This window comes from Podarcis liolepis (genome assembly GCF_965112155.1).
Source record: "Podarcis liolepis genome assembly, chromosome: 13".
In the NCBI taxonomy this organism is placed as follows: domain Eukaryota; kingdom Metazoa; phylum Chordata; class Lepidosauria; order Squamata; family Lacertidae; genus Podarcis; species Podarcis liolepis.
In genome coordinates, this window is record NC_139573.1 from 30,134,803 (window position 1) to 30,150,601 (window position 15,799).

Here is a 15,799-nt window from a genome sequence, read left to right on the forward strand (position 1 = left end):
TGTTGCCTCTAGCAAGGATTGAGGAGCCTACGAGCCTGAACTTCAGCCTGCCTCTTCTGGGCTGTTTGGTCCCCGATTAAGTGGGCAAGAATCAAGCGCAACCACAGAGAATGTGCTGTATTGTACACCAGACTGCCAATATTCCGTATTCTGGGTTTGATTTGTGGCACAGTTGCCCCCAAATCCAAGTACCTCTGGGCTACGTCATGCAGAACTGTGACTCCCTGCCCACTTCTGGGCCTTCAGCCTAGCAAAAACAACGCTATCTGTCGGGAGAGCCCTCTAGCTGTTGCTAGGCAACACTGAAGTTGTGCCTCTCCCTTCCCCTCTACAACTGGTTGGTAGACCCCCACGGTGATCATGGTCCTCTGTCCCCCTCTAATGGTGGCTACTCACCTGGACAGAGAAACATGGTGCTGCCTCTGTTTCACAGTAGTTTATAAACAGCAAGCTATGGTACCCTATTTCCCTTGGAACGGCCCTCGCTGTGCCCCCACAAGACAGCTGTGGCCCACTGTCCTTCTGGGTTGCTAGGCCAGACACAGCAATGCTTTCCTTTCTACCTCTAACCGTGGCTTATCTCGGTCTCTCTCTCTCTTTCTCTGATCTCCCTACAGCCTCCACAAATCCGTTATCTGGACCCAGGCTCCCAACTCCAGCCGCCGTGATGGCATCTGTGTCACGCCAACCTGCGCCCAGCCTCATCGCGTTCCCTGTGAACGTGGCGAGGGTTGTTTCGGGTGGCGTGAAGAGCTCTGGCCCATCTGCCTCGTGGGGGAGGAATCCCCGCGTCTCCCCCCCCCCAACAAACCACCTCGCAGTTTCCAAGAGTGTCCCCTCGTTTCTCGGCGCCTGTGCCAGCCTCTTCCTCTCCATCCTGTCCTCCCCTGCCCTCCCCTTACATAAGCTGCACGTGGCGATGTCACCGGCTTGGCCCAGATTTCTTCTGACAGCAAGCGTTTTCCACACGGCTGGGCTTGTGCTGCTGCTGGAGGAGCGGCGGTGGGGGATGGGGACCCCGAGTAACCCCCTTCAACAAAGGAGAATCTAGCTCCCACCCCTTGCCGTTCTCCAGTGAGGAGTCGGTTCCTGGGGCTGCGGTGGTACTTGTATGTGTGCTAAAGCAATGTGTGCTTCTTTCCTTCCTGCGATATTGCGATATACAGTGGTACCTCTGGTTAAGTACTTAATTCGTTCCGGAGGTCCGTTCTTAACCTGAAACTGTTCTTAACCTGAGGTACCACTTTAGCTAATGGGGCCTCCTGCTGCTTCTGCGCGATTTCTGTTCTCATCCTGAAGCAAAGTTCTTAACCTGAAGTATTATTTCCGGGTTAGCGGAGTCTGTAACCTGAAGCGTATGTAACCTGAAGTGTATGTAACCTGAGGTACCATTGTACCCAGATTTGGGGTGTGGGGGATCAGGGCAGGCCCATAGGATAGGAACAGGGGGTGTTTAGAAGGATGTGAGTGCTTTCAAACTACCGACTTCTCCTGCTGCCGCCAAATCTGATGGGTGGCTGCTTTTAGAGCCGTCACTCATGACTTCACAGGACGGTAGCAGGAGCAGGTCGGTATCTCTCCCCATATTGCTCCCAGCTGGGCCACGGGCCCCCATGCTGCAAAAGGGGCAGCCGGTGGGCGGGGAGGACTACTGAGGCCCCCCGCTCCTCCCCCCACACTTTTGTGTTCGCTCCTTGTCCCTCCAAATCTATTCCAGCTGGTTGAATTGTGTTTGGACTCCAGATGGAACCAGGAGTTGCCAGTTGCTGGCGGAAGTCGGCAGGCTGTGTTCCCTGGCTGGCTGGCTGCAGGAGACTTGACAGATAACGTTCGGGGCTGATGCAGTCCTGTACCCCCTCCAAGGAGCCTCCCCTGCTAGCTTTGGGTTGGTCTCAAGTTCCCATCAGGAAGCTAGAAGAGAGGATGAGCTGCTGCGGCCAATCAGATAATTTCAGCTCTTTAAGGGGGGATCACTACTATATTCTGGGCTAATTGTGTCAGCCATGTGATCCCAGCCCTTAATTTGAGAGGGAGCAGAGTCGGGGAACTTTTGTGAGTGTCAGGGGGTTACCCCCGGGTATTAGAAAAAAGGGCCCCTGAGCATGTGCAGAGTGCAGTTAAGTATTCACAGCCTACATGGTTGAGGTTAGGAGAAAGGGCCTTCAAGCAGGAGGGAATGGCTTTCAAAGAGGCTTGGGCCCCAACAACCCTCTCTTTTCCCTGCCCAGGATTTGGGATTTTTTTTCTGCTGCTGGTGGAAGAATTGTGTGTGTGTGTGAGAGAGAGAGAGAGAGAGAGAGAGAGAATGAGAGAGACTCTGATTGGGATCTATTAACTGTCTGCTTACAGTGATCGCCAAGCAAGTAACGTATAGTTTGGCGAGAGTCATCTTGGTCCAGTTGGAGAAAACTGGTTGCTGTGTGCAACCCTTTGTATTGCAACTGATGTTTTCTGAGGAAAGACCTTTAAAAAAACAAAAACACACCCTAATTTAAACCCCTCACCTCTGCCTCTGTCCAATATCTCCTAGATCACAGGGATGTGCTTGCCCTGGGATTATTGCTGGCAGGGTTGGGAAGGGGCAGCAGCACACACATCTGGCAAACATTTGGACCATTCCTAGATGCTGAGCACATGGTGTTGATGGATGGATGGGCCTGGGGAGAGGGGGCTTGCATTGCAGAAGGGGATATAGTGTATCTGTCTGTCTCTGCTTGTTCATTTGGGATCTCTTTCCCTGCTTCCTGGGAATAAGCCCCATTTCCCCTCCCCCCAGCTGTTTCTCATCTTGGGAACCCAGTGCAAGAATATGGAGGGTACAGTCTCTGAGGCAATGGGGTCTTTTCTGTATATTTGTTTCAGTCTCTTAAGATGTACTAAAGCACTCTGACCTGGTAAGTAAGGTTTCTGGGCTCTTAGAAGGAAACAGAACTCTGTACCAATTTTTGCTACAAAGGGAGAAGACAGTGCTCTGCATTCCTTTACTCTTTCCACTGGCATCCATCACAAAATGGAAGCTAAGTTTGTCACATACCTAAGATCATATTGTTATGCAAATGTTAATCAGTTCAGAATAGCTAACGCATTTTGACTCTCTGTTTGCAATCAGTAACAGAGTTGGGCTGCACAAAAATCCACAATTAAGCCTTGTAAATAGCCACTTGCCTGATCACCTATTGCCGAGTAAGGTTCTCATATAGGGATGCTACTCAGGACTGTTTACTTTTAGTGCTACCAGGTCATTCCTCTGTACTTACATCTGGAATTGCAAGTGCGCTTCCATACCTAGGGGATACATGGTATATTTGTGTGAAAACGTGCCACTATGTTCCATCCAAACTACCAAGTATGAGATACCTGTTTGTGGGAAGCAAATAGCAATGCAATCATGTTAGTTTATCAGGCTATCTGCTTTAAAATTTGCACTAAAATGCTATTAATTCAAGTGTGCTATTGCAAAAACACCTTACGATATCTTTAATGTAGGTGAAAAAGCATTTTAGTGCAAATTAAGAGAGATTTAAAACACTACTTAAAAAGTACTTAACCGTTTCCTGAAGTGGCTATAGGCTCAATCACACAAAATGTCACTGCACACGTGAGAAAAGGTTTAAAGCAAAAACAAAAAATGGAGAGTAGCGCTCAGTTTGTTTACATAAATAAATGTCAGGCAGATGTCAGGCTACCATTCCATTCTTTTTTAAATTGACTGGTACAGGTTGTAAAAAAGTGTGAGTAAATGAAGAGTGAATATTCCAGAGTAAACGCCTAGTGCAAAAGGAGGTGACCGGGCAGGGAATCTTTTCTAGAGTGGAAGAGATTTGGTTCAATTCTTCTTCCAGGCAGATCGCGTAGTAGGCTGGTAAGGTTTGTGGGCTGGGCCAGTAAAGTTTATGGACTTATTTGCAAGTAAAGTCCATCTTGGGCTAGTAAAGTCCGTGGCCTTATTTGCAGAACTGCTGTAAACATTCGCAACAGCAGATCAACCCTCTTACCTTGCTTCTTGACCAGACTGATTGGGAGTAGGAGAGCAATTACAGGGTGGAAGAGGCAAGGGACATGCTAAGTGAGAGCTTCAGTATGAAGGCTTAGGAGGAGCGAGAGCCAGGAATGAAGTGCTTTTGCAGCAGAGGACAGCATAGTGTGTTAAAAGGCATGGTGCTGATGGGCATCAGCATTCGCCTTTCCAGAGGCTGATGGTGAGCCAAGAGTCCTCTTCTGCTCCAAGACGGCTCTTTTCCCTCTTGTGGGCGCATGAAGAAGAAGAAGAAGACAAGCCGTTCTTACTGTGGTTGTTCTTCAAAAAAATATTTTTCATTCTTATTGTTTTCGGCAGGGGGTCGGGGTGGTAGTTACTCGAATATAAAACAAGGGCTTTCTGAAGACAGGAATTCTTTGCGATCTGGATGGGGAGGGCGTGTGGTGGTGGTGGGGGCGGCGTCAGCGTGGGGTGGTGGTGTGTGTGTTCCAGCAGGCTCTCCTCTCCAGCCAGCTGCCCTCTGCCTGGGCCCCTCTGCTGGCTTCAAAGGGTCCCGGAGGCCCCTTGCTTTGTAGGAAAAGATAAATCTGCCACTCTCCCCTGGCTTCGTTGGGGAAGGAACTTGAAGGCTGGGCTCCATCAAGACTGACAACCCAGCTTGTAGGGGTGGGGTGGGGTGGGTTAGCAGGGTCTTTGAATTGGCTGAGGGAAGAGTGGACCATTCTGCTGGGATCCAGTTGCTTGTGGGGCGAGAAATGGATCGTGAAACCAAGCAAGAGGGAAGAAGTTGAAGCGGGGCAGATCAGTATTGGGTGCAGTAAGTATGCACCAGGGGGGTTAAATTAACAATAGGGACACTATGCCTTCAGGGAGGAGTAGATTCAGAAATTGTACTCTACAGTCTTAATACTGGATACGATCCTAGAAGGATTTGGAGGGTTGCTAAGAGGATGATTAAAATACATTTAAAAGGCTAGATTAAAATGGCCCATGCCCCTCTGTTAGATAAGCTGGTGCATCTGCCTTTGAGCAGTGAGAGATCCATAATTTGAGAGCATGGCTATTGCAGTGGCCGCTGAAGCCATTTGAACCTGTCTGCTGCGATTTCCGGGTTTGGAGAGTTTTGTGCCAAATCTGAAGTCTGTTCTACGGTGTGCAGACTTCAGAATTTCACCTGCATAAAAGTGGAACCGCAGTCCTGATCTCATGCTTATAGAGACGCGTTTGCTCTCAAAGGGGAATCAGACATATTGAGACCCGTGTGGCTACATACCGTGTTTCCTTGTCTGTGTGCTCCCGCCACCCTGCACCGCCACACACAAAAAGTTTCCCCCCTGTTACACCACTGCTTCTTTACAATAATAATTTCAGGTTCTGCAAGCATGGTGAGTTAGGTCATGTGAAAGCACACTTTGCATGGTTTGAGAGAAAGCACGTTGGTCTGATAAGCACCTGGTCTCTTTGGAACTGGAGATCTGAACTTAAGCGCTCATCCTAGATTGCAAAAATAATATTCAGAATATATGAATGCTGTATCTTTAATAGCAAGAGGATGGGCAAGAGGTTTTTTTTTTTTTAAAAAAGGTTGCCTTTGGGTTTTAACACATGACTATTCCTTAGCAAATGACCCACCATTCCTTCCCTTCCCACTCCTCATTTTAAATATACTCTGATCAATATCTCGAAGGGGGAATAGATTTTGAGGAACTCACACTAAGTCAGTGTCAGAGGGCCAAGTGGACAAGTAAGTCCTGCTTCTTAGCCATGTGCTGCTCAAGCCTTCCTAGTGTCCAGAGTTGTCACAATTTGCCATGGTGAACTTTGCTGGTCAACGAATACTGTCCAAGGCTTTTGTGTGCCACCCCTTGAGCTGAATTTGGCCAGAAACCTAGAGCAAAGTATATGGAAAGGCAATTCAGATAGTGTATTAGCTGCAACCAGAGGAAGGAAAAGCAGCCAGCTGCAAGAATCATGGCGGTTGCGTAGCGTTCTTCTTGTTCCTGCCTTAGTGGGGCATGAGAGGTAAAGGAGGGCACAGCTGTGTGTTCATCCAAAGGGAAGAGGAAAGAGTAGGGTTGCATGAACGCACAGTTTGCTTTGAAGGGTCTTTGTAGAGTAAACAAGTCTTATAAAGGGGAATAGAGGGGTCCCCCCATTAGCTACCCAGCACTAACACGTAGCACAGAGGTTGGAGGGCCCAGCCCCCCACCCCATCTGTCTTGCCTTGAACACATAGGGATATATGGGTTGTCGCTGCCTCCTAGTTGGATCAAGACACACCTTGGCAAGGGTCTTGCGCCTTTCCTGGCAAAGGTCTGTGCCTCCCTAGCGACTCCTGTTGTGTGCTCCGAAAAACCATTACGCTAGACCTGAATTCCTTCCCAGAACTGGGGAGGGGGAGCAGGGGGAAATAAAACCTAGGAATCCTAGCTCCCAGACCCCATCCCTGTAATGCAGGCAGACCCACTCCGGTTTGCTGGCCACAGGAGCCAAATGGATCTAGCAAAACGCTCCCCTCCCCAATCCTGGAAAAGCATTGCTGTTCCTCATCAAGATGCAAGATGTCCATTTCAGACCATCTCATCTCTGTTTCCTCTCTCTCTCTCTCTCTCTCTCCCCACCCTCCCCATCTTGACGCCCAGAAACTCCCGCCTGGGACTCCAGGCCATAAATCAGGCCTGGACTGAAGGGGGGGGGAGAGACTTCCCCCTCCTGCTTCTCCTCCCCCTCAGATCCGTTTCCGGTCCCTTTCTGGCAATTAATATAAATGGACAGCAAGGAGCTTGGCAAAGGAAAATGCAGCCTTTGCCATAGTGTGTGTGTGTGTGTGTGTGTGTGTGTAACTGGAGTTTTGATTGGGAGGGGGAGTTGCTCCTTGTGCAGACAGTTTTCTTCTGCTTCTGGCAAGGACAGCCAGACCCACCCCTTAGTGCAAGCTAAGTCTTGGCTTTGGGATAGCTTCAGAGCTAAAGACCCAACAAAATTGATTTCCCATACATACAGTTCTTTTTTTAAAAAATGAAAAACAATGCTTTTGGTTCTGATCCTGGGATTATTCCCATTTTGCGGGATCCTAATTAGGTTACCTTTAGGCCCCAAAAGGTTGGTATCTAAACTTTTTTTTAAAATGAGGATATAATTTCGAGCTTAGTTCCTGGAACATTGTGCTGGAGGAGAAAAAAAGAGACTACCTTTGAGAGCAAGTCTTATTTTCTGCCTGGTTCAAGAGATTCTGCTGTTCATTCTGCTCCCGTGTTTATCAGGCCCAACACTGGGTCATTAGGCAAAGCTAGACTCTACCCCAGCGGTAGGGATCCTCAGGCTCCCTCAGGGGCTGAATCTTGTATGGAGGGAACTACCCGAAATCCAGCGCTGATCATCCTCTGTCCCCATAAGCCTCTGTTCTGTGACACTGTGACTAGAGAGCCAGTGTAGTGTAGTGGTTCAGAGCGGTAATCTGGTGAACTGGGCTCGCTTCCCCACTCCTCCACATGCAGCTGCTGGGTGACCTTGGGCCAGTCACACTTCTCTGAAGTCTCTCAGCCCCACTCACCTCACAGAGTGTTTGTTGTGGGGGAGGAAGGGGAAGGAGATTGTTAGCCGCTTTGAGACTCCTTTGGGTAGTGATAAAGTGGGATATCAAATCCAAACTCCTCTTCTTCTTCTACATACACAGTGCAAAGCTATGATTATGACTATATGCATTCTCTGACCAAACCCTGAGAACTGCTTTGCTCCCAGGCTCTGTCCCATGAGAGTCTGAGCATCAGGTGACCTGGCAATCTCAATAATGTAAGCATTTCCACAACTTTGAGAGCTAGGTATGGTTCTCTCCTATATCTGATAAAATTTCGTTTTTAGAGGAGTGGTGAGGACCCCTTTTTTGGCCATATCAATGACTTGATACAGATGTCCAATGGGCAGCGTTCTGTGAGCTCAAGGAGTCTGGCTCCGTCTACTCATTGCAAATGACCGAACTGATCAATATAGTGCAGAGAGATGTGGCAGAATTTCTTGCTCTCAAGTGGAAGCTGATTGGATGGAGTCAACACTAGAGCAGTAAATGATGCAGACGCACCAGGCAACATCCTCTGTGTATCATGGAATCATAGAAATGTAGAGTTGGAAGGGACTATGAGGGCCTTTGGTCCAATGCAGGAATCTTTTGTCCAACGTGGGACTGGAACCCACAACTCTGGGATGAATGTTTCAGTTCACAGAAGCTTGCAATTAATTGATTAATCAACTTGTGGCATACTGGCAGCTCCTCACGGCACAGCAGCATCCCTTGACATACAGGTTAGGAATTTTGGGTAAGCAGAGATTGGCATCTCTGACAAGTTTCTGGTAGATACCTAGGGACTTGCTGGTTGTTTGGGATTCTGTCAAAAAAAACCACACTACGCTGGGCTGAGTGGATTTTCGTCTGCAAGACACTTTTTCTTAAATGTGTGCATAATTCAGGATCGTGTTAACACAAATTAATTATGTCTTAAAGTGTGAAGAGATTCTGAGTATGCACTCTTGCTTTGTAAATTAAAAACCAATCTTGGGGGTTTTATTTTTAAAGAAACAAAGCATGTGGACCACCTAAGACTGAAGTCTGCCATCTCTAGTGTAAGAGCCTTAGCTTCTTGGGCTGCAGAGAAATGAATGCTTAAAATAAACTGTTGGAGTTCTCTGAGAAAAAGACGCCACGTGGATTTTAAGCCTGGGCACCATGACCTCAACTGGACTTAATTGAATTCATTTTGATGTCCCTGCACGATTGCGAGCCTACAGCTGCTTCCCAGTGAACGGGGAATAGAGAACAGGTACCTGCTCTGCAGACATGTGGCTTTAGTAGAGCTGGGCTTTTAGATTCATTGTTCCTTTAATAGAAACTCATTTCAAAGTTCAGCCTTCCCTTCAATTACTACCTTGGACAAAATAAGCAATATAGTTGGATCTTTTATTTAGAGCTTGTGTGCACTTTGTTGGAGTAATGTTTTGGTTATTTTTACTGCTGGATTTGATTTTTTCCATGGCATCATCATTATTATTATTATTATTATTATTATTATTATTATTATTATACTTATGCCCCACCTTTCCTCCACAGGAATTCAAGGTGGCATACACAGTCACTCCTTTTTATCCTTCAAGGTAGGTTGGGCTGAGAGATTGTGGCTGCCCCAAGGTCACCCAGAAAGCTTCATGGCTGAGTGGGGGATTTGAACCCTGGTCTCCCAGGCCCCAGCCCAACACCCTAACCACTCTTTTGTTTGGCAGTTTGATTTTCTTCTTCTTCTTCTACAAGTGCATTATCTGTGCTTCTCCCCAAACAGCTCATACACATGCCATTCACAGGTACCTCGCTTTCCAGGATTGCATATAGCTCAGCTGGTAGAGCCTGAGACTCTTTAATCTCAGGGTTGTGTGTTCGAGTCCCATGTTGGACAAAAGATTCCTGGGTTAGACTAGATGACCTTTGGAATCCCTTCCAACTCTATGGTTCCCTTTGCAGCCTAATCCAAAGCAAGGCTCTGCTGTGGAACCTTACAATTTTCCTTTTTAAAGAAAAGCCACCCTCAGGCTGAAGTCCTGTCCTCATGGAATAAGACCAGTTGAGCTCCATGGGGCTTCCTTTTCATGTAGGCATGTATAGGATTTTGCTGTCAGTATCAGAACATGCAGAAGCAGCGCAAAAAGTGCAGAGAGCATGTGCACTTCCTCATTACCAGTGCCGCACAGGTGACTTACCTGCTGTACCTCCAGGCGCTAAGGATGGCTGGAGCTGGTGGGAGTTTGGAGTCCAGCAACATCTGGAAGGGCACAGGTTAGCCACCTTTGCCAGAGGGCATATACCATGGTGGCTATTTCTCACTTTTATAGCTTGTTTAACGTAATAGAGCAGGGGTCACCAAACGTTTTCAGCAGGGGGCTGGTCCACTGTCCCTCAGACCTTGTGGGGGGCTGAACTATATTTGGGGGGGGGGATGAACGAATTCTTATGCCCCACAAATAACCCAGAGATAAGTTTTAAATAAAAGGACACATTCTACTCATGTAAAAACATGCTGATTCCTGGACCATCCGCGGGCCGGATTTAAAAGGCGACTGGTCCGGATCCGGCCCCCGGGCCTTAGTTTGCCTACCCATACAATAGAGCAACGTGAATTTAATTATTCAAAACATTCCTGGGTGGAAAAGTTGCTCCTTGTTTTACAGGGAGGGGAAATGGATGCTGAAAGAGGGATTTCCTCCAGCCTACACAGGGAGTCCATAGCAGAGATGGGACTCGGTCGTAGTCCCTCCACATTCAAATCCATCACTCTTGCCGCCCCATCGTTCAATCACAGCTTGGGTTAAGGGAGACAGCCCAGGTCAGAGGGTGTCTCATACGCAGCCTCCATGCTGGTGATAATAACAGCACGTTTATCTTCCAAAAACGGTCTCATTCATCCTGCAAAGTAAGCCAGGGCTGTTGTTATTCCCACCACACACCCCATGTTGGGACAGAAAGGCTGGGACAGAGGCGGGAGATGCGAATGGGGCAGTTATCTGGCTCACAGCTCAGCCTCTTAACAGCTGCCCGCCACCCCGCTCTTTAGAAATGTTGCGCTCCCTTTCCAGAAGTTGCAACTCCTTCCTTCTGCGCGCTTTCCCTGGGAGTTAAAGGCGCAGTGCACAGGGCTGCGCTGCGGCGATCCTCGAGAGATCCTATCCATATCTCCTCGCGAATCAGGGCAGCGATTCTGCAAATCCCCACCCACCCACGTTACATGAATTAGCCCCGCTGCGGGGCTGACTTCTGAACAGACGCGGGCAAGGCTTGCACCGTGCGCCCCAGCTGTGGGCATGCATTGCAGCCTTCGGAAGCCAGTTCCGCGGAAGCCCACGAGTGTTGCTTCCGAGTAAGCGCCGCCAGTCTCGGCTGAAAGTTCCGCTCCCCCCTCCCTCCCCGTCTCCCAACAAAGCCGGAGACACTTCAAAGGGTTACTTCTCCTGAACCGCCAAGGGCAGCTCTTCCACCCTACCCCGCCCCCCCCCGCATTCTCCTCCCTCCCGTCTCCCGCAGCAGCGCCATTGGCTGGGAAAATGGAAATAGGCGTGGCCCGGGCCCCCTCGGTCTCCTCCCCCCTCGGTCTCCTATCCCCCTCCCCTCCCCGCCCCATCCCTCAGCCCCGCGCTCCAGTGTAAAGTTTCACCCAAGCACATGACTGGCTTTAATGGCTGCTGAGCGCCGGGGCGCGCGCCCTGGCCAGCACAACGTTCCATTGCCTCCTCCCCTTCCTCCTCCCCCCGCTGCTCCGTCCCAGTCCCCGCACGAGCAGGGCTAGCAAGCAGCTCGAGCAAGCAGTTCGGTGCGACTTTGCAAAGCTGGAAGCGCAGGGTTGCCTGTCTTTCCTGGTCTTCGCGGGAAGGAAGGCTTCGCTTCTGAGTCTATCGCGCGCAAAAGAGGGGGGTCGGTGGAGAGTTTCGTGCGCGTCCTAGAAGCCGAGAAGACGACCGAGGGGAGGGGGAAAAAGGAGACCTGCTTCCAGGTAAGAGATCCAGCGTGAATACCCGCCTCCCTTTCTTTGGCAAACTTTGCTCGGGGTGTGTTTGGGAGACGGTGGGCGTAAAAAGGAGGCTTGCTTGCGTTTTCTTTTATGCGCGTTAAGTTGCGAGAGGGGGCAGGGAGTCTGTCCGTGTCTCTCTTTTCTTTTCTTTCTTTCTTTTTGGGCTTGTTTGGTTCCTGCTAGATTCCGATCGAAGTCTAGGATTACACTGCAAAACCCCAGCCGCTTTCCTCCTCCTCCCTCCTCCTCCTTTCCCAAAGTTGTGTTTTGATTCGGAGAGGATCGCCCGTCTTTCTCTCTTTCCCCGTCCCCTGGCACCCCCTCCCTCGCCAGTGACATCTCTCATCCTCGCGTCACCCCTCTGAACTGCAGCCGTTGCGCTGAAATCGGATGCGCTCCCCAAAGTAATTTTTAAGGGGCACCCTTCTGGCGCAAGTTGCTAAATCCGGAATTGCTGCCATAATTTGGTGAGCAAAGCTGCGGGCCTGATATTTCGGGGTGTCGTTTTGAGGTGTGTGTGTGTGAATTCTTCAATTCCAGTTCCACCCCCCCCCATCCTTCTCTCCATGAGGCTGCTTAATAAAACCAACTGTTGCTTCCAGTAGCTCTGGCCAGCTGTCACTGGGGCTGTCCGCTCCCCCCTCCCCAACGCCACCGCCTGCGACAAGGGTGGAAGGGTTTCCCTCTGATCCTATAAAGCCCCACGTTCTTCTAGAAACGCACCCCTATCCCCCCACCCATTTTCTATTTCCGTCTCTCCTACTTTGACTTACTTTCTGGAAGAAACGTCTCATGTGTAAATGTAGAGGGGGGGACACCCCATGCTCTGGTCAAAGAGGCATCCCAGGGTTTAGGGGGCTGATGGTTCTTCCTGACTTTCTCATCACTAAATGCTTTTGCAGCATCTCCCATTTAAGGTTGCTTTTTTTTCTTTTTTTAGAGGGGGGAAGAAGTCTTTGGACGGGTTGCTGCACATTCATTTTTTAAAAAAATCTGTGAGCCGTGTGGATCTTTCTCTCTTTCCGGAGCTTGGAAGAAAAGGCTGATATGTACTGTGTGCCACGTGTGGGTGTGGTTGGCGCTTCTGGTGCCTTCAGAAATCAGCTTTGCAGTTCGCTTTATATTATTAGTGGGTGGCGGGGGTGGGGGGTGGCAGCAAACCCAGCCACCACTTCAGTGTCGCCGCCCCCCCTTTTCTTTATTTCAAGATAACTGTCGGAAGAAATGCCCTTGGGTCTTGCCACCTCCCTCGACTGCACGATGGCAGCCCCTGTCCTTTGCAGGGAATCTCGGTGTCCAAATAAAAGACGGCAGAGCTAGCGGCATCCGCCTTGCCAAGCTGCCAGCGGTTGGTCGACCCGTGGGTGGAAAAACAAGACCGTGGCTTAGCTTTCAAGAGGACGTTTCCAACTCGGTCTGTGTTTTTGCAAAGTCTGAGCAGTCTTGTGGGTGTGAAATTGGAGCCGTGGCTCTTGCATTTTTGTGCCCAAGTCTCCATAGCTTGGGAGATCCAGTCTTGCGGTGGTGTTGCTGCTGCTGCTGCTGCTGCTGCTGCTGCTTTGGGACCTGGTGGCCAGTTGGGGAGTAATTTTTGTGTGCATCTAGCGCCCGATGGGTGGCATTGTGCAGGTCTACAAAGAGCGCGCAAGGTGGCTTTTGCAAAGGGTGTGAAGAATAGCTTCCTTGGTGCCTGGGTGGTGCTTTGTTTTCTTGATGTGCTCCGCGGTAGGGTGCGAGCCTGAGGCTGGTACCAGTTGGCTGCTTTTCTGTTTTAAAGAAATGAAAGAAACCAGACTCTGGTTGGGTGCTTAGCTGTCATCGAGGAAAAGGTAAACCCTTAAGAAGGGGAGCAGCCATCCATTGAGATGAGTTATCAGCTGGCAGGACTTCAAAGTCGGGAGGAAAAAGAAAAGCCATGCATAGTGTGTGGACATGCCTGTGCCTTAAAAAAAAAAATTTTTTTTTCCTGCCAGCCTTGGAACTTTGCTCAACTTGGTTGTCAACTATATAACACATCCTGGTCCCTTGAGAAGTCCAAGTTCTAATCGTGCTGCGTTTGCCCTGCGCACTCTTTCTTTGTTTTTTCTTTCTTTCGTTGCGTAGCTTAATAATGATAAAGCTTAGGACGTAGGCAGTGCTTTAGAGCGTTCAAAGTGCTTCAAACCCATTATCTCCGTGATCCTCGCAGCAGCCCTGTGAAGTCAGTTTTGTACCTATGTGGCAGATGGGAGGCAGGAAGAACGGGAGCTTGCCTACTAAATTCTGTCTGGAGATCTGAACCAAAGGCACCTTGCATTCTTAACCACTTTCTGAAGAATCCTGAGGTGGAGGGGCTTTCTTTTTGGGGGGTGTGGGTGGGAGCAGAGGGGACAGATCCAGTGGTTGAAGAATTAATACTTCTATGAGGCATGCCAGCGTGCTCTGTCCAAGGTGGGAGATGGGTTTGGAGAGAATTTTCTTCCTTTTCCTTTCTTTCCTTTTTTTGCTTTTAACTCAGACACAGGCAAACTCTGGTCCTCCAGATGTTTGGGACTACAATTCCCATCATCCCCAGCTAACAGGACCAGTGGTTAGGGATGATGGGAATTGTAGTCCCAAACATCTGGAGGGCCGGAGTTTGCCTATGCCAGTTTTAACCTCTCCCTCGTATTGACATTCATTGGGTTGGGAATCACTTGGCCAGCTCCAGGGTTGATGTGTGAATGCGTTTTTTTGCCCATTCTGTGGTGCATGTTGGGAATTCAGGGCCTCCCATTGTCTGCTGCCAACACCCAAACCCTATTGTTTATGCCCGTGAGGTTTTTCCACGCGAGTTCTGGATGCGAGTTCTGCCCCGTCCATGGCATTCCTTTCCACATTCTAAGTGGCACTCAGACTGCATCTTTAGGTCCCTCCGAATGTAGCTTTACACTACATTCTACAAACTACTTTATAGAGAGCTGTTCTGCTAGTTCTATTCCTCCCCCATCCCGTTCTCTTAAAAAAAAAGAAGGCCTTCTTTTCTATTACTTTTCAGATAGTTCGATAGGACCCAGAAAAGTTTGAAACGATATGTTCTGTATTTTTTATCCCATGTGTGTAGAACAGAGTAAAGCAGTAATCACCCAGGTTTCAGGGATCTCTGCTCCAGACAGCAATACATTTTGCTTTTTCGTGTTTCGTTCTTTAAATGAAAATGGCTGAAGGGGTGTTTGAAATAAAACACATACCAATACAGTAGTGCACATTGCACGAAAACCTTCAGAGTCATATTTGGCACCCGAGCTCCTAAGGAAGGGCCTGCATTTAGCTGTCTTGAATATGCGAGACCCCAGTGGGGAAGCAAGTGCCTTTCGAATCAGTGGAGCTTCCTCATAATCCCTTCTGAGATTGCAAAAGAAACCAGCTCCTTGTGTGTTGTGCTGTGTGACCTTGTGGGATCATTTGAGTAAAATGCTCTCAATTTATGCCAGCTATGCACTTGGTTCATACCATAAAGGCAAACAAAGAACATGAGGCCATCAAAACAGCCTTGTGGACTGGTATCAAAGGTTCGTCTAGTGAGTCAAGCGCTCTTGCTTCCAATGGTGTGGCTAATAGCCAGATACTCCTCGAGGGAGCTCACGAGGAAGGCAAGACTGAGATGGCCATTCCTGTTTGTTCCTGATGCCTTTTAATCAGAGAAATAGTGCTCCTAAAGTTGGATGTTCCATTTTCAGCTTTCATGGGAGGCATAGGAGTAGAGTGTGAAAATACAAGCCTGTCCAGGCTGCGCAGAAACCCAAGCCAAATTGGGAATGTCCTCTTGAAAAATAGAAGAAGCCACTTTCTTCCATGATTTTGTCTAATCCTCCTTTTTCTAAAAGGCGTGTTAGTTTGTGGCCTTCGTATGTTGTGGCAATAAAATCCATCAGCTAATTAATTATACACTGTATGAAGAAACACTTCCTATTGCTTGTCTGACAAGTTTGATTGTGTGTAAAGGATATTATTGGGAAGAGAGGTCCACAACTTCTTTCCAGAAGACCCAATGCCAGAAGATCATATAGGGCTGCGTATACGGCTAACATTTAAAGTACAGTGGTACCTCTGGTTGTGAACTTAATTTGTTCTGGAGATCCGTTCTTAACCTGAAACCGTTCTTAACCTGAGGTACCACTTTAGCTAATGGGGCCTCCTGCTGCCGCTGTGCCCCCAGTGCACGATTTCTGTTCTCATCCTGAGGTAAAAGTTCTTCACCCAAGGTACTACTTCTGGGTTAGCGGAGTGTGTAACCTGAGGTGTTGTAACCTGAGGT

At 48.9% G+C, this 15,799-nt stretch overlaps 1 protein-coding gene across 2 annotated transcripts in view; it reads left to right on the forward strand.

Annotated features, from left to right (window-relative positions):
• RARA (retinoic acid receptor alpha) overlaps positions 1 to 15,799 on the forward strand; it is a 191,463-nt gene that overhangs the window by 18,891 nt on the left and 156,773 nt on the right. Inside the window, exon 1 of one of the 2 annotated variants that reach the window (XM_083469951.1) lies at positions 11,260 to 11,505. The exons of the other annotated variant lie outside the window; for it this stretch is intronic. The gene's annotated coding sequence lies outside the window, so the exon portion shown is untranslated. Of the gene's footprint in view, positions 1 to 11,259; positions 11,506 to 15,799 lie in introns of those variants that run through there. 2 annotated transcript variants of the gene reach the window in all.